This window comes from Dasypus novemcinctus, chromosome 7 (assembly GCF_030445035.2).
Source record: "Dasypus novemcinctus isolate mDasNov1 chromosome 7, mDasNov1.1.hap2, whole genome shotgun sequence".
In the NCBI taxonomy this organism is placed as follows: Eukaryota; Metazoa; Chordata; class Mammalia; order Cingulata; family Dasypodidae; genus Dasypus; species Dasypus novemcinctus.
In genome coordinates, this window is record NC_080679.1 from 137,072,226 (window position 1) to 137,091,066 (window position 18,841).

The window sequence follows — 18,841 nt, forward strand, 5'->3', positions numbered from 1 at the left end:
GGTCCCCATATACCACCACCCCACCCACCCCGCCCCTCCCACATCAACAACCTCTTCCATCATCGCGGCACATCGACTGCACCTGGTGAATACATTCTGGAGCACCACTGCACCACATGGACAGTGGTCCACATTGTAGTCCACACTCTCCCCCAGTCCACCCAGTGGGCCATGACGGGACACACAACGTCCAGCATCCATCCCTGCAGCACCACCTAGGACAACTCCAAATCCTGAAGATGCCCCCACACCACATCCTTCTTCCTTCTTTGTGATTTTAAGGGAGTTCCTTGGAGTTTTGCGCCCCCTACAGGAGTCCAGTTCATGGTGTGACTCCTTTCATCTTGGAGACTGCTTTTCCCCACCAAAAAGGGGGGTGCCAAAGGACATCTCCACCATTCGCAGACCTCAGGCTGTGATCCTTCTCGCCTACCTGTGTTCCTCAGCATCTGTCTGCAGACCACTATGAAATCTCAACCTCCCCTTGAGAGGCTGCAGGACCAGCTGGTGCTCTTAGTCATCAAAGATCAGGGATGTCAGGGCAGTTCTCACATATGATACCTTCAAAAAAGAGAGATTGTTGTTCTCTGGTGCTGGGTGCCAGAGTGCAAAGCCACAGGTTCATCAACCCAAGAGCAAAAGAGAGAAGCGTATCTTCACCGAAACGGAGAGCAGACGTCTGAAGGCACCTCGTTGAGGTTTGCACATGGACATTTCTCTAAAAAAAAAAAAAGATTTAAAAAAGCACACAGATGGCTTTACTTCCTTAGATGCACCCCCCAACCCCCTGCAGTTGCTTCTTTCTCTCTCCCTGTCCTTCTCCCTTCCTTTTCCTCCTCCCTCCTCCCCGCTTCTCCTCCCCCCTCCTCCTCCCCCCTCCTTTTCTTCTTTCTCATTAATTTAATGCCTTGGGCACAGACCCGCAGGGGTCAGGGCAGGAGACAAAGCCGATAAAAATGAACTCATACATTTTTTCCCACTTCCTTTTCTTTCTCTTCCTAATCTGAGCTTGAAATAATCTTACCCTTTTACATATATCATGATAAATGTTTCATCCTCAAAAGTAGAGTGGATCCTAGCAGCCATGACTTTCTGTTTGGAAAGTAAGTCTGGTTATATTATTTGGAGTTGAGGAATGCAATGTAAGCATTTAAAAAGAAATGTGAACATTAATAGTCTAAAAATTTTTAAATTGAAGGCTTTTCAATTCGAAAAAAAATTAGTAGTCTAAAAAGAAATACGAGCTCTGGTTATTAAATTGACTCTCCCACGCCGTGCTTTGTCGAGCTCTTTTGCATCCAGGGGCACTTTGCCAGGGTGTGTTTATCCTTCAGGTGCTTTCTAGTGAGGACAAATGCACCATCCTGGAGGACTTTCCTGGAACTGCGAAGTTTGAGACCCCACCAGGTGAAATAAACACACTGTGCCAGGCACCTGAGATAACTGCTCCACACACCACAATCAGATTCCTGAGAAACTGGACGCTTGAAGAGAGGTCAGAGAAGTTTTTCACAAGACAAATAAAAGAAGGCAGTGACCGTGCTCTGTGCCTCTGGAAGGGCCTGCTGCCTGGTGCCACTGCAAAGGCGCTCGCGGCTGCCCAGCCCTGTGGCAATGAGCCCCAAGCCCACCGCAGCCCCGCCCCTAAAAAGAGGGAAAACACTTCAGAGTCTGTACTCCTGACACATGAAGACTGTGCTAGTGATTAAAAGAACAAGAAGCCTCTCACTAGCCGTTAATCCCAGTCCTGCCATTTATAAGGAACATCTGGTAGCAAACAAAGAATGAAATGTCGTCCTCTGTGGCCATTTTCTTTACTAGGACCTCAGTTATACGTCACTAAGGAAATTTCTAGAAAAATTGTTTTCTTTTCCTTTTCTTAAGTTGTTTCTAAATAAAAGACAGTGATGTGTCTTCATAATGAAAATGCCAAAAATAAGGCTTTTATAATCCAATTGTTTCCAATGGATATTATTATCTTAAGTAGGGATAAATCTTTCACATTCTATTCTACTTACTAGATTATATTTTCCTCCTAAAAAGACAGATTTCATTAACTAATTTTAAAATGCTCGTATGATATCACATATTATGGAAGCATCACTTTTTCTTCTTTTTTCTTTTTAGGGGAGAGCGCAAATGCAGTCCCCCACTACCACAAACTACGCAGTCGAGCTCCCACATTTGGGAACCTGCAGGGGTCAGCACGTCCGGAGTGCAATGGAAGAGCCTCGTCCTGGGAAAACCACCTGCGAGATCATGGTATTTCCCCCCCAGGTAAGTTGTTTTTTTGTTTTTGTTTTTGTTTTCACTATTTCTCTTTAGGCATTTATAAAGTTTCCAAGGTTTTTCTTTTCTATTATTGCTAAATAGAAGTTAATTTATGATTTTTGTCAAGTATAGAGTCTATTTACACTTGTAGTTTTTAGGAAATACAGGAACATATTTTATTTACTATCCTTAATGAGCACTTTCGTAAAGGAAAGGGCCACTGCCTCCAGCACAGCTGATGCTGCCTTAGGCTAAATGATGACTCTGAACTGTGGTGGACGTGGTGTTCGGGCGTCCCAGAAGCCCGGCGTGGTATCAGATGCTCCTCACAGGGACTAAGCTGCAATCTCATCGAGCAACAGAGCATCATCTCCCCAAGCAGCCCACGGTGAAAGGCTTGTCAGTGCTGTGCTGGGCACTGGGACGGCGTGGGACAGAGGCAAGGTGGCCTCAGGAGTTTCAGAGGCAAGGTGGCCTCAGGAGTTTCCCTGTGAGTACGGGAGACAGGCAAGAAATCAGCGACCACCCTGCAGGGTTTGAATGCTTTGAGCAAGAAATGAAGGACTCTTTCAGGTCACTTGGGACCTCATGTGTTTGTGTGCGTGTGTACGAGTGCAGGCCTGTGAACGCAAGAAAGAGAGAGTGAAGCCTCATTTTGTTTGGAAATCCCCAAAGCTCCCCTACATTCAACTCAAGGCTCAAATTGGCTTCTGACAGTGATGGATGTAGGGCAACCAAATAAGTTACAAATAAGTAGCTTATTTGTTTCCAGTTGCTAGGATACAAAGAAAAGAATTACATGTAAATTAGAAGGTAATGAGATGCAACCCTCCTTTGGTGCTAGATTCTGATTATTGTCTTTAAGAATATCCAGTTGAAGTAATGAAGTATGAAAACCAGCTTCAATCAGTTGGCTGGACCTGGGCAGAAAAAAGCCCCTGGCTGTCCTCACTTCAACTTGCTTAATAAATGTAGTAAAATTCCCACCCCAGGGTACAATTATCCATCCCTTTTTTTATCATGCAATGTACGTGCAAGCATGATATCCTGAACATACTAATCATACAATTATATAATGAGCTATATATGTTCATCCATATGCATAAAAGCTGATGCAAAATCTAAGCAAATGTTAAGTAGAAACTTAGTTATTACTTAGTTAAACTTCAGCACAGGGAGTCATGTCTGTCACTATTTTATTTTTTTAACTTTTATTTATTTACTTTTTAAAAAGATATTTAGATTACATAAATGTTACATTTTAAAATGTAGGGAATTCCCATATGCCTCACTCCTTACCCCTCCCACACTTTCCCACATTAGCAACATCCTTCATTAGTATTGTACATTTGTTACAATAGCAACATCCTTCCTTAGTATTGTACATTTGTTACAATAGCAACATCCTTCCTTAGTATTGTACATTTGTTACAATAGCAACATCCTTCCTTAGTATTGTACATTTGTTACATATACTGGAGCTTTGCCACTAAGTATAGATTATGGATTACATTATAGTTTAAATTCTCTCCCGCACATTTTTGTAAATTATCACAATATATATAAAATGACCTGTATCCATCACTGCAATGTCATTCAGGACAACTGCAATGTCCTGAAAATGCCCCCATATAATACCTATTTTCCCCTCTCTCCCCTCAGAACCTCCAGTGGCCACAGCCTCCACATCTTTGATAAAAGTTTTTCCATTGCTAGAATAACAATAAGTCTATAGTAGAATACCAGCAAGTCTACTCTAATCCATCGAGCATTCCCCAATCCTGAGGATTCTGGGATGATGATGTCCACCCCACCTCTAATTGAGAGGGGGCTTAGATCCCATGGGGAAGATGGATGGGACTATCTTGCTTGCAGTTGCAGACTCTCTCTGTTGCTTGGATGGTCATTATCCATTATAATTTCCTTGTTAGTTGTCCTGGGTGATTCCAATGAACTGGAGAGTAGGTGTTGCATCCCTGCTGAGATTCAGGGTCCAGCTGGCACATTGAAAGCCCAAAGATTTAAATGCCTTAGACATATACCTATCAATTCCAGTACTAACTATAGGTTCAAATATAAAGGGCAGAAAAGCCATGTTTAGGGAAATCGCAACTGAGTCCAACTCTACCACACTGGGGAACATAAACTCCAAAGTAGGTCCCAGTGGCAGGGCACCAAACTCCTGAGCTGTTTGCCCTGCCTATAGTGTCTGGATGTCTCCATAGCCCTTAGGTGCCCCACTATTTGAGGCAATATTTACTGTGGCAATCAATGGGATTTTGAGGAGACATGCATAGGTGTTAACCCTGGGATGACCTCCTGACTCATTTTGAAGTCTTTCAGCCATAAAAACTCATTTGTCTTTGTCCTTTCCCCCTTCTGGTCAAGGTCTTTTTCCAGTTGCATCACTAGTTGGTGCTTGGTGGTAAGCTCTTGGTGTTAGGGTGGCTCATACCTGGGAGACATGTCCCAAGCTGGGGGAAAGGTAATGCATTTATATGCTGTTTGGCTTAGAGAGAAGCCTCATTTGAGCAACAAGTAGGTTCTCAGGAGATAGCTCTTCAGCAGACTATAACACTAGACTAAGTTTCAATTTCAAAGGAAAATCTTCATAAGTACAGTAATGAGTATCAATGCCCCATCAATGATCCATCCTCCTTTATTAGTCACTGCCCTGCACTCAGGGGATTCTTTCTGCCTCATTAGAGAATGTAGCAGAACTCCCAAGGATGGGAATTCAATGCTCTTTCAGTTATTGTGTAGATCTCCACCCACGAACACCTGAACTCTTTTGTATGCCTTATAGGTATGCCCCAAGTGAACCTCCTCCCATGCATCCCCCATCACTGACACCCCACAACAATGATCCTCTGCTGCCACACTTGTAACCTTTCTGTGACCCAAAACCTCTTCAAAAATGAAACCAACAAAATAACCAAATAAAATTAATAAGAAAATTAAATAGTAAGTTTTTAAAATGACAAAATACAAAAAAATTAAAAAGAATTTGAAATAATAATAAATAAATAAATAAATTTCGTCCTTATTCCTCTCATCACTGTAAGATCTGTTGTTCTGTATGTACAGTGACATTTTCTTCCATTTATTCCCCCAGTGTCTTTTTTTTTCTCATTTTATCTTCAAAGAAGCTTTAGGTTACAGAAAAGTTATGTACAGAATATAAGAAATTCCCATATACCCAACATCCTCCCTCTTTCCCCTTTCCCCTATTAATAACATTTTATGTATGTTTGGTACATTGTTACAATTGATATACAAATATTGAAACATTGCTCCTAACTATGGTCAATGATTTGCACTATGGTTTATATTTTGGACCGTACACTTCCATAAATTTTAACAAAATTTAACATGGCCTGTATCCATCATTGCAAGATCATGTAGAAGTGTTCCGGTGCCCCCCAAATGCCCCCTGTTTCGTTTATCCTATTCCTTTCTCCCCCTCCCCTTAGGACCCACAGTAACCACCAAGACAACTCATTGAAGAACAAGATTCATAGTTATTTGCAACAACATTGAGTGCTTGAGATACTGACCTCTCCTCCCCTATTAGGCACTGCCTATGCTCTTGAGAGACTCCTGCCCCTCTATTTGAGAACTTAGCAGCACCCCCCTAGAATGGGAGTCCAACACCTTCCTGATCATTGTGTGGGTCTCCACCCACTGCTACAATGCACTATGACTGAATGATCACTCACATACTCTCCAGAATCGTGCCCTATCCCCCATGCCCCCCACATCCCACTCCCTAAGCCTGTAACCCTCCCCTGAAGTATTTGTCAAAAAAACACTCTCAACTTTGTAGTTTCAACCATCTATCCATAAATCTCCAGTGTTCATCTGCTCCCTCCCCCAGACCTCCCCCCAGTTCCATGGACAGTGCAACTTCCTCCTCACTCCGCTCACAGGCCAGCACCACCCAACCCAGTTGCATCACTGCTCCACTCTCACACCCATCCACTGCACAATGACACCCTTCCACCGTACCATAAATTCTGCCCATATGGGTATTGACTCTCAACCTTCTATTCCTTTTCTGTCTCCTGTAAACCTATTTTCCAGACTAGCTCTGTGAGTCTGCTCAATTTGCTTAATTCATATCAGTGAGTTCATATAATATTTGAACTTGCTTCACTCAACATATGCTCTTCAAGTTTCATCCATATTACCCCATTGTTAATACTGCATTCCTTCACACAGCTGAGTAATATCCCATTGTACCTATATACCAGAGTTTGCTTATCTATTCATACGGTGACAGACATTTGGGTTGTTTACAACTTTGACAATAGTGAATAATGTCACTATGAACATTGGTGTGCATATATCCATTTGTGTCCCTGCTTTCAATTCTTCTGGATATATGCCCAGTACTGGGATTGCTGGATCATATGGAAGTTCTGTACTTAACTTCCTAAGGAACCATCAGACTGTCCTCCACATTCCCTCCCCTCTGCATAAGGGTTCCCATTCATCTATATCCTCTCCAACACTGGTAGTCTTCTGTTTAATAGCTGCCAGTTTAATGGGTGTAAGATAATATCTCGTTGTAGTTTTGATTTGCATTTCCCTAATAGCTAGTATAGCAGTTTAGTATTATTGATGAATTCCGAAAGGAAATATTGGGTTATGCTTGTAGTCTGATCTGTATCTGGACATGACTGAGTTATGATTAGGGCGTTGAGCTCCCACACCTTGGTGGGTGGGGACTCACAGATAAAAGACGTGGCAAAGAACAGAGTTGGGGGTTTTCTGATGTTGGAGTTTGATCCTGAAGAGCCAGGAAGTCAGCATTCAGAGGAAAGAGAAGCCAGGCCCAGGAAGAAAGGAACCTTGAATCCAGAGGAAAGCAAGCCCCAGGAACATAGGAACCCAGGAAGCCTGAACCCGCGCAGACGTCGGCAGCCATCTTGCTCCAAATAGACTTTGGTGAGGGAAGGAACTTATGCTTTATGGCCTGTTATCTGTAAGCTCCTACCCCAAATAAATACCCTTTATAAAAACCAACCAATTTCTGATATTTTGCATCAGCACACCTTTGGCTGACTAATTCAGGTAGTGATGTTGAGCATCTTTTCATGTGCTTTTTAGCCATTTGTATTTATACTTTGGAGGAGTGTCTATTCAAATCACTTGCCTTTTTTTTTTAAATGGGTTGTGTTGATGTGGGCTATGGGTGGAAGGCTCTGTGTCTCTTCAGAGATAACTAAGTTGTTTGACTTGTGGGTGTAGAACGGTAAGAGGCTGCAGTCCCAGGAAATGTTTAACAATGCAAGGGCTATAAACTTTAAGTATTTAGGGGAAATGCAAAAACCAAGGCTTATCTAGAATGTCTGGAGTCCATGCTAAAAGCTTACCTAAGATGTGGAAGAGATATATGCTAATTGAAGCCTATTGAGAACTGAAACAAAGGGACCATTTGGCCTTTCCTCTCTGTATAAAAGACGTTTGAAAATCTTGTTCAGGGCTCGGGATTCAAACTGAAAGCTCCCGAGTCCGGCCGGCCGTCAATAAACCATTTTTCCTTCTCAAAATCATTCCTGAGTCCTGGCCTCTCTATACTCAAATAATTGAACTTCTCTTAAATTCCACAACAGTGTAAGATCTTTATATATGCTAAATATTAGCCCCTATCAAATACATAGTTACCAAATATTTTCTCCCCTTGAGTAGGCTGCCTTTTCACTTTCTTGACTAACTCCTTTGAGTATATATGGGGATCTATATCAGAACTCTCAGTTCAGTTCCATTAGTCAGTATGTCTGTCCTTGTGCCAATACCATGCAGTTTTGACCACTGTTGCCTTGTAGTATGTTTCAAAGTCAGATAGTGTGATTCCTCCAATTTTGTTTTCTTTTTTCAATATGTCTTTAGCTATTTGGGGTCCCTTGCCTTCCAAATAAATTTCATGGTTAGATTTTCCAATTCAATAAAAAAAAAATACTGTGGTAATTTTTATTGGGATTGTGTTAAATTTGCAAATCAATTTGGGTAGGTTAGACATCTTAATGATATTTTTTCTTCCTGTTCATGAACAGGGAATATTCTTCCATTTATTTAGGTCTTCTTTGATTTCTTTTAACAGTGTTTTGTAGTTTTCTGCATACAAAATGTTTACATATTTAATAAAATTTATTCCTAGTAGTTGCTATTCTTGTAGTTGCTATTGTAAGTGGGATTTTTTTCTTGATTTCCTCCTCAGATTGCTCATTATTGGTGTACAGAAATGCTACTGATTTTCGCACTTTGATCTTATATGCTCCTACTTACTGAACTGATTTATCAGCTCTGGAAGGTTTGTTGTTGATGTGTCAGTGCTTTAAGCACTTGTACACAGAATAATACACAACGTTGTTTAAAGAAATCAAAGAAGATCTGAATAAATAGAAAAGTATTTCCTGTTCATTGATTGGAAGACTAAACATCATTAAGATGCCTGTCCTAACCAAATTCATATACAAATTTAATGCAATCCCAATAAAAATTACAAAAGCATTTTTTACTGAATTGGAAAAGCTAATTAAGAAATTCATTTGGAAGGGAAAGAGACCCTGAATAGCCAAAAATAAATTGAAAAAGAAAAATAAAATTGGAGAAATCATGCTATCTGCCTTTAAAGCATACTACAAAACTACAGTGGTCAAAACTGCATGGTATTGACACAAGGATAGACGTACTGACCAATGGAATAGAACTGAGAGTTCTGTTATAGATTCTCACATATATGGTCAGCTGATATTCAGCAAGGCCACCAAAACCCACTCAACTGGGATAGAATGACCTAGTCAACAAATGGTGCTTGGAGAACTGGATATCCATCTCCAAGAGAATGAGAGAGATTCACCATCTCACACCATATACAAAAATTAACTCAAAATGGATCAAAGACCTAAATATAAGAATCAAAACCATAAAGCTCCTAGAAGATAATGTAGGGAAGCATATATGAGATCTTGTAGTAGGAAATGATTTCATAAAATTTACACTCAAAGGCAGGCAATGAAAGATAAAATAAATAAATGAGAACTCCTCAAAATTAAAAACTTTTGCACTTCAAAGGAGTTTGTCAAGAAAGTGAAAAGACAGTTGACTCGATGGGAGAAAATACTTGGTAATCATTTACCCAATAAAGGCCCAATATCCTGCATATATAAAGAAATCCTACATCTCAAAAATAAAAAGACAACCATTAAAAAATATGGAAAAGATGTTTTAATAGACCCTTCTCCAAAGAAGAAATATAAATGGCTAAAAAGCACATGAAAAGATGCTCAGCATCACTAGCTATTAGGGAAATGCAAATCAAAATTGCAATGAGATATCATCTTCCTACCTTTTAGACTGGTGACTATTAAAAAACAGAGAACTACAAGTGTTGGAGAGGATGTGGAGGAAAGGGAACCCTCATCCACTGCTGGTGGGAATGTAGAATGGTGCAGCCATTGTGGAGGACAGTTTGGCGGTTCCTCAGGGAGCTAACTACAGAACTGCCGTATGATCCAGCAATGCCTTTGCTGGGTATATACCCAGAAGAATTGAAAGCAGAGGCTCAAACAGGTACACACACACCACTGTTCATAGTGGCATTATTCACTATTGCCAAAAGTTCAAAACAACCCAAGTGTCCATCAACAGATGAATCAATAAACAAATTGTGATATATACATATAATGCAATATTATTCAACTGTAAGAAGTAATGCAGTATTAGCACATGGGAAAATATGGGTGAATCTTAAGACCTTATGTTCAGTGAAGTAAGCAAGTGACTGAAGGACAAATATTACATGACCTCACTCATGTGACTCAAGCAAATTGAGCAGACTCACATACCTAGAGTCTAGAAGATAGGTTCTTAGGAGAAAGAAAGGGAGTAAAGTGTGGTGAGCTAATGCTCAAAACAGGAAAATATATGAAAAGGTGGAAGGAGTGGTTGGGCAGTAGATGGAAATGATAGTTGTGCAGTGATGTGCTTGGGTCTGATGGTGCTGGAATGTGAGAGGGAGTAGGGTGGGGGGACTTGGGTTGGACTATCCATGCAACTGGGGAGAGGGCTGGAGGAAGGAGCAGGTTAATTCTGGAATTTGTAGGTCTGTGGTTAAAACTACAATGGTGGGAGGGACACAGACTCGGCTCGATGGATAGAGCCTACCACATGGGAGGTCCATGGTTCAAACCCAGGGCCTCCTGACCCGTGTGGTGAGCTGACCCATGCACAAAGAGTGCCCTGCCATGCAGGGTGTCCCCTGTGTAGGGGAGTCTCATGCACAAGGAGTTCACCCCGTAAAGACAACCACCCAGCACCAAAGAAAGTTCAGCCTGCCCAGGAGTGGTGCTGCACACACAGAGAGCTGGCGCAGCAAGATGATGCAACAAAAAGAAACACAGGTTTCTGGTGCCACTGACAAGAACAGATGTGGACACAGAAGAACACACAGCGAATGGACACAGAGAACAGACAACTGAAGGGGGTGGGGCAGGGAAGGGGAGAAAAATTAATAAAAATAAATCTTAAAAAAAACTACAATGGTGAGAATGTTTTCTTGCAAATATGGCAGGGAAGGGTTACTGGTGCAGGGTGCTGGAGGTGGGGGGATATGCAGGATAGAGCACACCAGTTTGTATCACTGCCTACAGGAAATTCACCTAGACCCAGTGATACAAACCAGCTGAAAGTGAAAGTTTGGAAAAGAATTCTTGATGCAAAAGGTAACCAAGAAGAGCAGGGATAGCTATACTAATATTGGACAAAACAGACTTAAAATGCAAAAAAGTTATAAGAGATACATAAGTCCACTATATATTAATAAAAGGGACAATTCACCAGGAAAAAATAATACTCATAAATATCTATACATCTAACCAGGGTGCCCAAAAATACATGAAGCAAACTCTGTCAAAACTGAAGGGAAAAATAGACATCTCTACAGTAGTAGTTGGAAACTTCAACACACCTCTCACATCATTAGATAGAACAACTAGACAGAAGATCAACAAGGAAACAGCAAACTTGAACAATATGATAAACAAGCTATACTTAATAGGCATAAACAAAACGCTGCATCCCAAATAACAGGTTATACAGTCTTCTAAAGTGCTCATGGATCTTTCTCCGTGATAAAGCACATGTTAGGTCACAAGGCAGGTCTCAATAAATATGAAAAGATTAAATATATACAAAGCACCTTTTCAGGTCATAATAGATGTGAAAGGGGAAAACACAAATGCATGGAGGCTGAACATCACACTCCTAACAATCAGTGGGTCAAAGAAGAAATTGTAAGTGAAATTAGTGTATGGAGATGAATAGAAATGATGACACAACATATCAAAACTTATGGAATACATTGAAGGCAGTGCTGAAAGGAAAATTTATAGCCCTAAATCCCTATATTAAAAAAGAAGAAATAGCTAAAATCTAACTGAACAACTGGAGAAACTAGAAAAAAAAAAAACAGCAAACCATTCTGAAAGCAAGCAGAAGGAAAGAAATAATAAATATTACAGCATAAATAAATGAAATTGAGGAAAAAAACAATAGGGAAAATCAACAAAATAAAAAACTTGTTCGAGAAGATCAATAAAATTGATAAATCCTTAGTTAAAGGAAAAAAAAAGAGAAATGAAAGGGGGGATGTTATAACTGAGCCCACAGAAATAAAAAAGGACCATAAGAGAATATTATGTTGTGCATTCCAAGAAATGCAAACAACCTACACGATGCTACAAAAAATACAAGAACTTAACAAACCAATCACACTTAAAGAGATTGAGTCAATCATTAAAAATCTCCCAAGAAAGAAACTCCAGGACCAGATGGCTTTGCAGGTGAATTCTACCAAGGATTCCAAGAATTAACACCAATCCTTTTCCCAAAAATTGAAGTAGAGAGAAAATTACCCAACATAATTTATGAATCCAATATCACCCTAATACCAAAGCCAGATAAAGATACTACAAGAAAAGGAATTTACAAAGCAATCTCTCTAATGAACATAGATGCTAAAATCCTCAATACTTTCAAATAGAATCCAACAGCTTATCAAAAGAATTATACACCATCTCCAAGTGGGATTTATTCCTGGTATGCAAGAGTGGTTCAATCAATGTAATATACCACATTAACAAATAGAAGGAAAAATGACATGATCATCTTGATTGATACAGAAATGGCATTCAATAAAATCCAGCATCCTTTCTTGATAAAAACACTTCAAAAGATAGCAATAAAAGAAAAATTCCTTGTAGCAGTTTGATACAGTTATGAATTCCAAAAATAGATATTGGATTATGTTTGTAAACTGTTCTGTACCTGGGGGTGATTAAATTATAGTTAGGGCTCTGACTGGGCCATGTCAGTAGCCTCCACCTTACCAAGGGGTGGGGACTCAAAAGGCATGGCAAAGGACAGAATGGGAGGGTTTTCAATGTTGGAGTTTGCTGCTGAAGTCTTAAGCTGGAGCCCCAGGAAGTAAGCACACAGAGGAAAGTGAAGCAAGCCATGGGAAGAGAGGAAACCTGAACCCAGAAAGAAGCAAGCCCTGGGAAGAGAGGAACCCAGGAAGCCTGAACTCTGACAAACATCGGCAGCCATCTTGCTCCAACACATGGAAATAGACTTCAGTGTGGGAAGTAACCTAAGCTTTTTGGCCTGGTATCTGTAAGCTCCTACCCCAAATAAACACCCTTTATAAAAACCAATCAGTTTTTGGTATTTTGCATCAGCATTCCTTTCCCTAACTAATACATTTCTCAATATGATAAAAGGCATATATGAAAAATCCACAGCTAACTTTATACTCAATGGAGAAAGGATGAATGCTTTCCCTCTAAGATCAAGAACAAGACAAGAATGCTCACTGTCACCATTGTTATTCAACAGTGTACTAAAAAATCTAGCTATGGTAATCAGACAAGAAAAAAATAGAAGGCATCCAAATAGGAGAAGAGGAAGTAAACCTCTCACTATTCATAGATTACATATTTAGAAAATTCTGAAATGTCTACAATAAAGCTGCTTGAACTAATAAACAAGTACAACAAAGCGGCGGGATACAAGATCAACCTACAAAAATCAGTAATGTTTCTGGGAAGCAGATGTGGCTCAAGCAATTGAGCTCCTGCCTACCACAGGGTAGGTTTGGTTTCCAGTGCCTCCTAAAGAAAATGAGCAAGGCAACAAGCTGACATGATGGGTTGGTGTGGCAAGCTGACTCAACAAGTGACACATAGAGGAAAAAATAATGAGATACAACAAATCAGGGAGTGGAGGTGGCTCAAGGATTGGGTACCTCCCTCCCACATTGGAGGTCCCAGGTTCAGTTCCTGGTGCCTCCTAAAAAGAAAAACAAAAAAGAATAAGACCAGCACACATCAAACAGACACAGCAAATGCAAAACAATGAGGGGGTGGAGAGAAATAAATGAATAAAATAAATATTTTCTAAAATCAATAATGTTTCTGTACACTAGTATTGAGCAATCTGAGGAGGAAATCAGATAAATTCCCATTTACAATAGCAATAAAAAGACTCAAATATCTAGGAATCAACTTAACCAAGGAAGTACAGGATCTATATTCAGAATGCTACAAAACAATAATAGAAATCAATGAGGAACCTAAACAAATGGAAAGATATTCCATATTCATGGATCGGAAAACTAAATATCATGAAAATGTCAATCCTACCAAAACTGATTTATAGTTTCTTTGCAACACCAATCAAATTTCCAACAATTGTTTTTCAGAAATAGAAAATGCAATTACCAAATTTATTTGGAAGGGAAAATGCACCCAAATAGCCAAAAGCATTCTAAAAAAGAAGAGTGAAAACAGATAATTACATTACTTTCCCCCCAGCATGGGACATGACTTTTGGGGATGAGCCTCCCTGGCACAAGGGATTACTACCAAGCACCAACCAGCAATGCAACTGGAAAAAGACCTTGACCAAAAGGGGAAAAAGGTAAAGACAAATGAGTTTGTATGGCTAAAAGACTTCAAAGTGAGTCGGGAGATCATTCCAGAGGTCATACTTATACATGTCTCAGCAGTATCTCATTGACTGCCAAAGTAGATACCACCCCCAATTAGCGGAGCTCCTGAGGACTCTTGAGACATTCAGACAATGTAGTCAGGGAAGATAGCTCAGGAGTTTGGTGTCTTGCAAGAGAGCCCTACTTTGGAATTTATGCTCCCCACAGTGACAGAGTTGGACTCTGTTGCAGTTTCCCTACACATGACTCTTCTGTCCTTCTATTTGAACTTACAATTTGTACTAGAATTGGTAGGTGTATGTCCAAGAGACTTTGGTTTGCCCATGTGTCAACTGGGCTCAGAATCTCAGCAGAGTTACAACACCTACTCTCCAATTCATTGTTCTCACCCAGGACAACTAACAAGGAGCTGATGATGCACAACTACCCTACCAAGGAATTGAGAGAGTCTGCAACTGCAAGCAAGAGAGTCCCATCCATTGACCCTATGGGATTGCAGCCCCCTCTCAATTAGAGATGGAGTGGACATCACCATCCCAGAATCCTCAGGATTGGGGAATGGACTGTGGACTAATAGACTTACTAATATTCTATTATAGACTTATTCTAAGTCTAGCAAAGGAAGAAATTATATCATTGATGTAGAAGCAATGGCCACTGGAGTTTCTGAGGGTAGGGAAAGGGAAAAACAGGTGTAATTTGGGGGTATATTCAGAACTTGAGAATTGTTCTGAATGACATTTCAACAACAGATGCAAGCCATTATATATCTTGCCATAACCTACAGAATTGGGTGGGAGAGAATGTAAACTACTATGTAACTTTAATCCGCACTTAGTGGCAATGCTTCAAAATGTGTTCATCAATTGTAATGAAAGTACCTCACTAATGAAGGATGTTGTTAATGTGTGAAAATGTGGGGGGAGTGGCCATATGTGAATCCCCTATATTTTTATGTGACATTTGTATAATCTACGTATCTTGAAAAAATTAAAGTTAAAAAAAGAAGAGTGATATGGGAGAAATTTCCCTGCCTGACCTTGAAATGTATTACAAAGCTACACTATTCAAAACAGCATGGTATTGGCATAGAGATAGACACATTCATCAGTGGACTAGAATTGAGAATCCAGAAATGAACCTTCACCTTTTAGCCAACAGGCTTTCAACAAACCTACCAAGTCTGCCTTGATGGATGAAACAGTCTGTATAACAAATGGTGCTGGGAGAACTGGACGTCCAAAACCAAAAGAATGAAGGAGGATCACTGTATTAGCCAGTCAAAAGGGGTACTGATGCAAAGTACCAGAAATCTTTTGGCTTTTATAAAGGATTTTTATTTGGGATAAAAACTTACAGTGATAAGGCCCTAAATAGTCCAACTCAAGGTACCATTTGAGTTACTTCCTCACCCAAAGTCTGTTGCCATGTATTGAGGCAAGATGGTGGGTGATGACTGTGAGGGTTCAGTCTTCCTCTTTCCTCTTAAGGTTCTGTGGTCCCAGCTTCTTCCTATCTCAGCTATATGCTGCCATAGGGCTCATCTCTCTTCCTCTGGGGCTCATTTCATTCTGGGCTTTGCAGCTCTGATCTCTTCACAATGTCAGCTGTAAACTGTCAGGATCATCTCTCTTCTTGGGGCCACAGGATCCTCTATGTGTCTTCTCTTTTTCTTTTTTTTAATAGCAAATTTTCTTTTTCAATTTCTTTTTTTCAAGATACATAGACCACAAAAATGTTACATTAAAAAATATAAGAGGTTCCCTTTGTATCTATTTCCATGTGAGAGTCTGTTTTATCAGCCTACCAAGGGGGTTGGGACTCATTGCTGCAAGTCAATAATGGATAGAAAAAGGGAAAATTCAAAAATATATGGAGATTAAATAACACACTCTAAAATAATTAGTGGGTCAAAAAAGAAATTGCAGGAGAATTCAGTAGATTGAGAAAAATGAAAATGAGAACACAGTATATCAAAACCTGTGGGACACCACAAAGGCAGCACTGAGAGGGAAATGTATAGCTCTCAATGGTTACATTAAAACAGAAGAAAGAACTAAAATGAAGATCTAGCTGCACACGTCAAGGACCTAGTAAAAGAACAGCAACATAAACCCAAATAAGCAAAAGGAAAGAAATATAAAGATCAGAGCAGAAATTAGGGGAATTGAGACAAAAAAAAAAAATAGAGAGAGAATTGAAAAACCCTTAGCTAGACTGACAAAGAAAAAAAGAGAAGATTCAAATAATAAAATAAGAAATGAGAGGGGAGACATTACCACTGACTCTGCACAAATAAGAGAAATCCTTAGAGGATTCTTTGAACATGCCAAAAAACTAGACTATGTAGATGACATGGGGAAGTTCCTAGAAATACATGAAAAGCCCACAGTGACCCTAAATGAAATAGAAGACCCAAGTGCAATGGCAAAGACCAACAAGGAAGAATGGTCCAATAATGAGCCCTTGATACTGATGACTATGCTTATAAGTCTGTGTGCCTGAAATATGAACTAGGCTTAGAGCTGCAGGGTGCCTAAGTGTTGCCTCCTGAGGGCCTCCATGTTGCTCAAATGTGGCTACTCTCTAAGCCAAACTCAGCATGTAAATGCATTACCTTCCCCCCAGCATGGGACACGACTCCCAGGGATGAACCTCCCTGGCACCAAGGGATTACTACCAATCACTAACTGGTGATGCAACTAGAAAGAGACCTTGAATAAAAGGGTCAATTCAGACCAGCAGAATATCTCAGCCTACATGTTGGATCAAGTGTTAAAAACTGCTCTTTGACCTTGAATAAATGAGAGAAATGGCAAAGAAAATGAGTTGATATGTCTATGAGTCTTCCAGAAAGAGTCAGGAGGTCATCTGAGGGTCACACTTACACACACCTCAGCAGGGCCCCAGAGAGAGCCAAAGTAGATACAACCCTAGGTGCTGGTTCTCCTGAAGGCTATGGAGATCCACAGGGTATATTGTCATGGTAGATGGATTTGGAGTTCTGTGTCATGTCAGAGGGCCATACTTTGGAATTTGTGCTCCTGAGTGTAATGGAGCTGGACTCAGATGTGGCCATCCTACACATGCCTCTTCTGTCACTTTTACTGAAACTGAGGTTGGTGCTAGGGATAGTGCATATTCAGGGGACTTGAATCTCTGGACTGCCCATGTGCCAGCTGGGCCCTGAGCCTCAGCAGAGTTGTGACTCCTACTCTCTAGTTCATTGGACTTACCCAGGCAGCTAACAGGGAGGTGAAGAAGATCAACCACCACATCAGGGAATCAAGAGTGCCAAAAACTGCAAGCAGAGGAATTGCATCCATCATCCATGTAGAATCTAGCCCCCTCTTGACCTAGAGGTGGAGTGGACATCACCATCCCAGGGTCCACAGAATGGAGGAATAAAATATGAATTACAATGGACGTACTGGTATTCTATTATAAAGCTATTGTGCCTGGTAGTAGAAGTTGTGGCATTGAGGTGGAGAGGGTGGCCACAGTGGTTGCTGGGGGTAGGGGGAAGGGGGAGGAGGTGTGATGTGGGGGCATTTTTGGGACCTTAAGTTGTCCTGGATGGTATTGCAGGGTCAGATGCTGAACTTTATGTGTACTGCCATAGCCCACAGGGTGTGCTGGGGGAAAGTGTGAACTACAGGGTAGGCTATTGCCACCCTGTGGTGCACCACAATTATGGAGGAAGTGGTTGGTGTGGGAGGAGTGGGGGGGAGGGGTGGGAGGTATACGGGAACCTCTTATATGGAAATAATCACTCAAATATGTTGGAATAATTAAAATCACATCCAAGCTTTTTACAATATCCTCATTTCCAAGAGAACTAGGAAAGAAGCAATATGAACAGAAAGTCCTGATGTTAAAAAGGAAGGAAAAGTTTCCTGAAAAGGAACATAAAAGAAACAGGTTAAGGAAATACCGAGTTCTATTAAGAAGAAATATATCACGCACATGAAATAATTACAGGAAGCTGGGGAGAATTTTGCTATAATAAAATTATTTTTTAAAAAGAAGTCAATGTTTACAAACTGAAACATTTAGTTCAACCTAATTGCTCAGTATATGTTTAGGCATGTGTGGGTATGTACTTTTGTGTCCGTGTGTCTATGTGTATGTATATATTTATATGTGTGTGTATATCTCATCTATTTTCCCCCAGCGTGACCCTAAACTAAAAGAACTAGAGATAGTATTGAAGAACAAAATTTTGTAGAATCCTGTATATGTGCTGAAAGAACAAATATGGATGTAAGGAAAAAAAGATCAGCTTGAATAAAAATTAAATAGTATTTTAAATAGAATTTGGATTACTTAGAGAGGATTAAAATTTAAAACAATAAATATAAGAGATGATTTTACATCTGAAGTAAATCACTGTTAGGCTACCATGTATAAGACCAGATTGCTTTGAATAATTCATACTCACGTCTTAAACTTATAAAAAAAAAGTACCCTTATATTCAATAATATAACGTATAATTTACATTATCTTTAAATTATGCTATACTTAATTATAACCTAATATCAAATACTCTATTG

General features: G+C 40.1%; 1 non-coding gene across 1 annotated transcript; it reads right to left on the reverse strand.

Moving 5' to 3' along the window:
• Nucleotides 1–2,124: 2,124 nt before the first annotated feature.
• LOC111760797 (U1 spliceosomal RNA) lies at nucleotides 2,125–2,285 on the reverse strand. The gene has a single exon (XR_002794391.1). It is a non-coding gene; the product is annotated as a U1 spliceosomal RNA (small nuclear RNA).
• Between the last annotated feature and the right edge of the window lie 16,556 nt (nucleotides 2,286–18,841).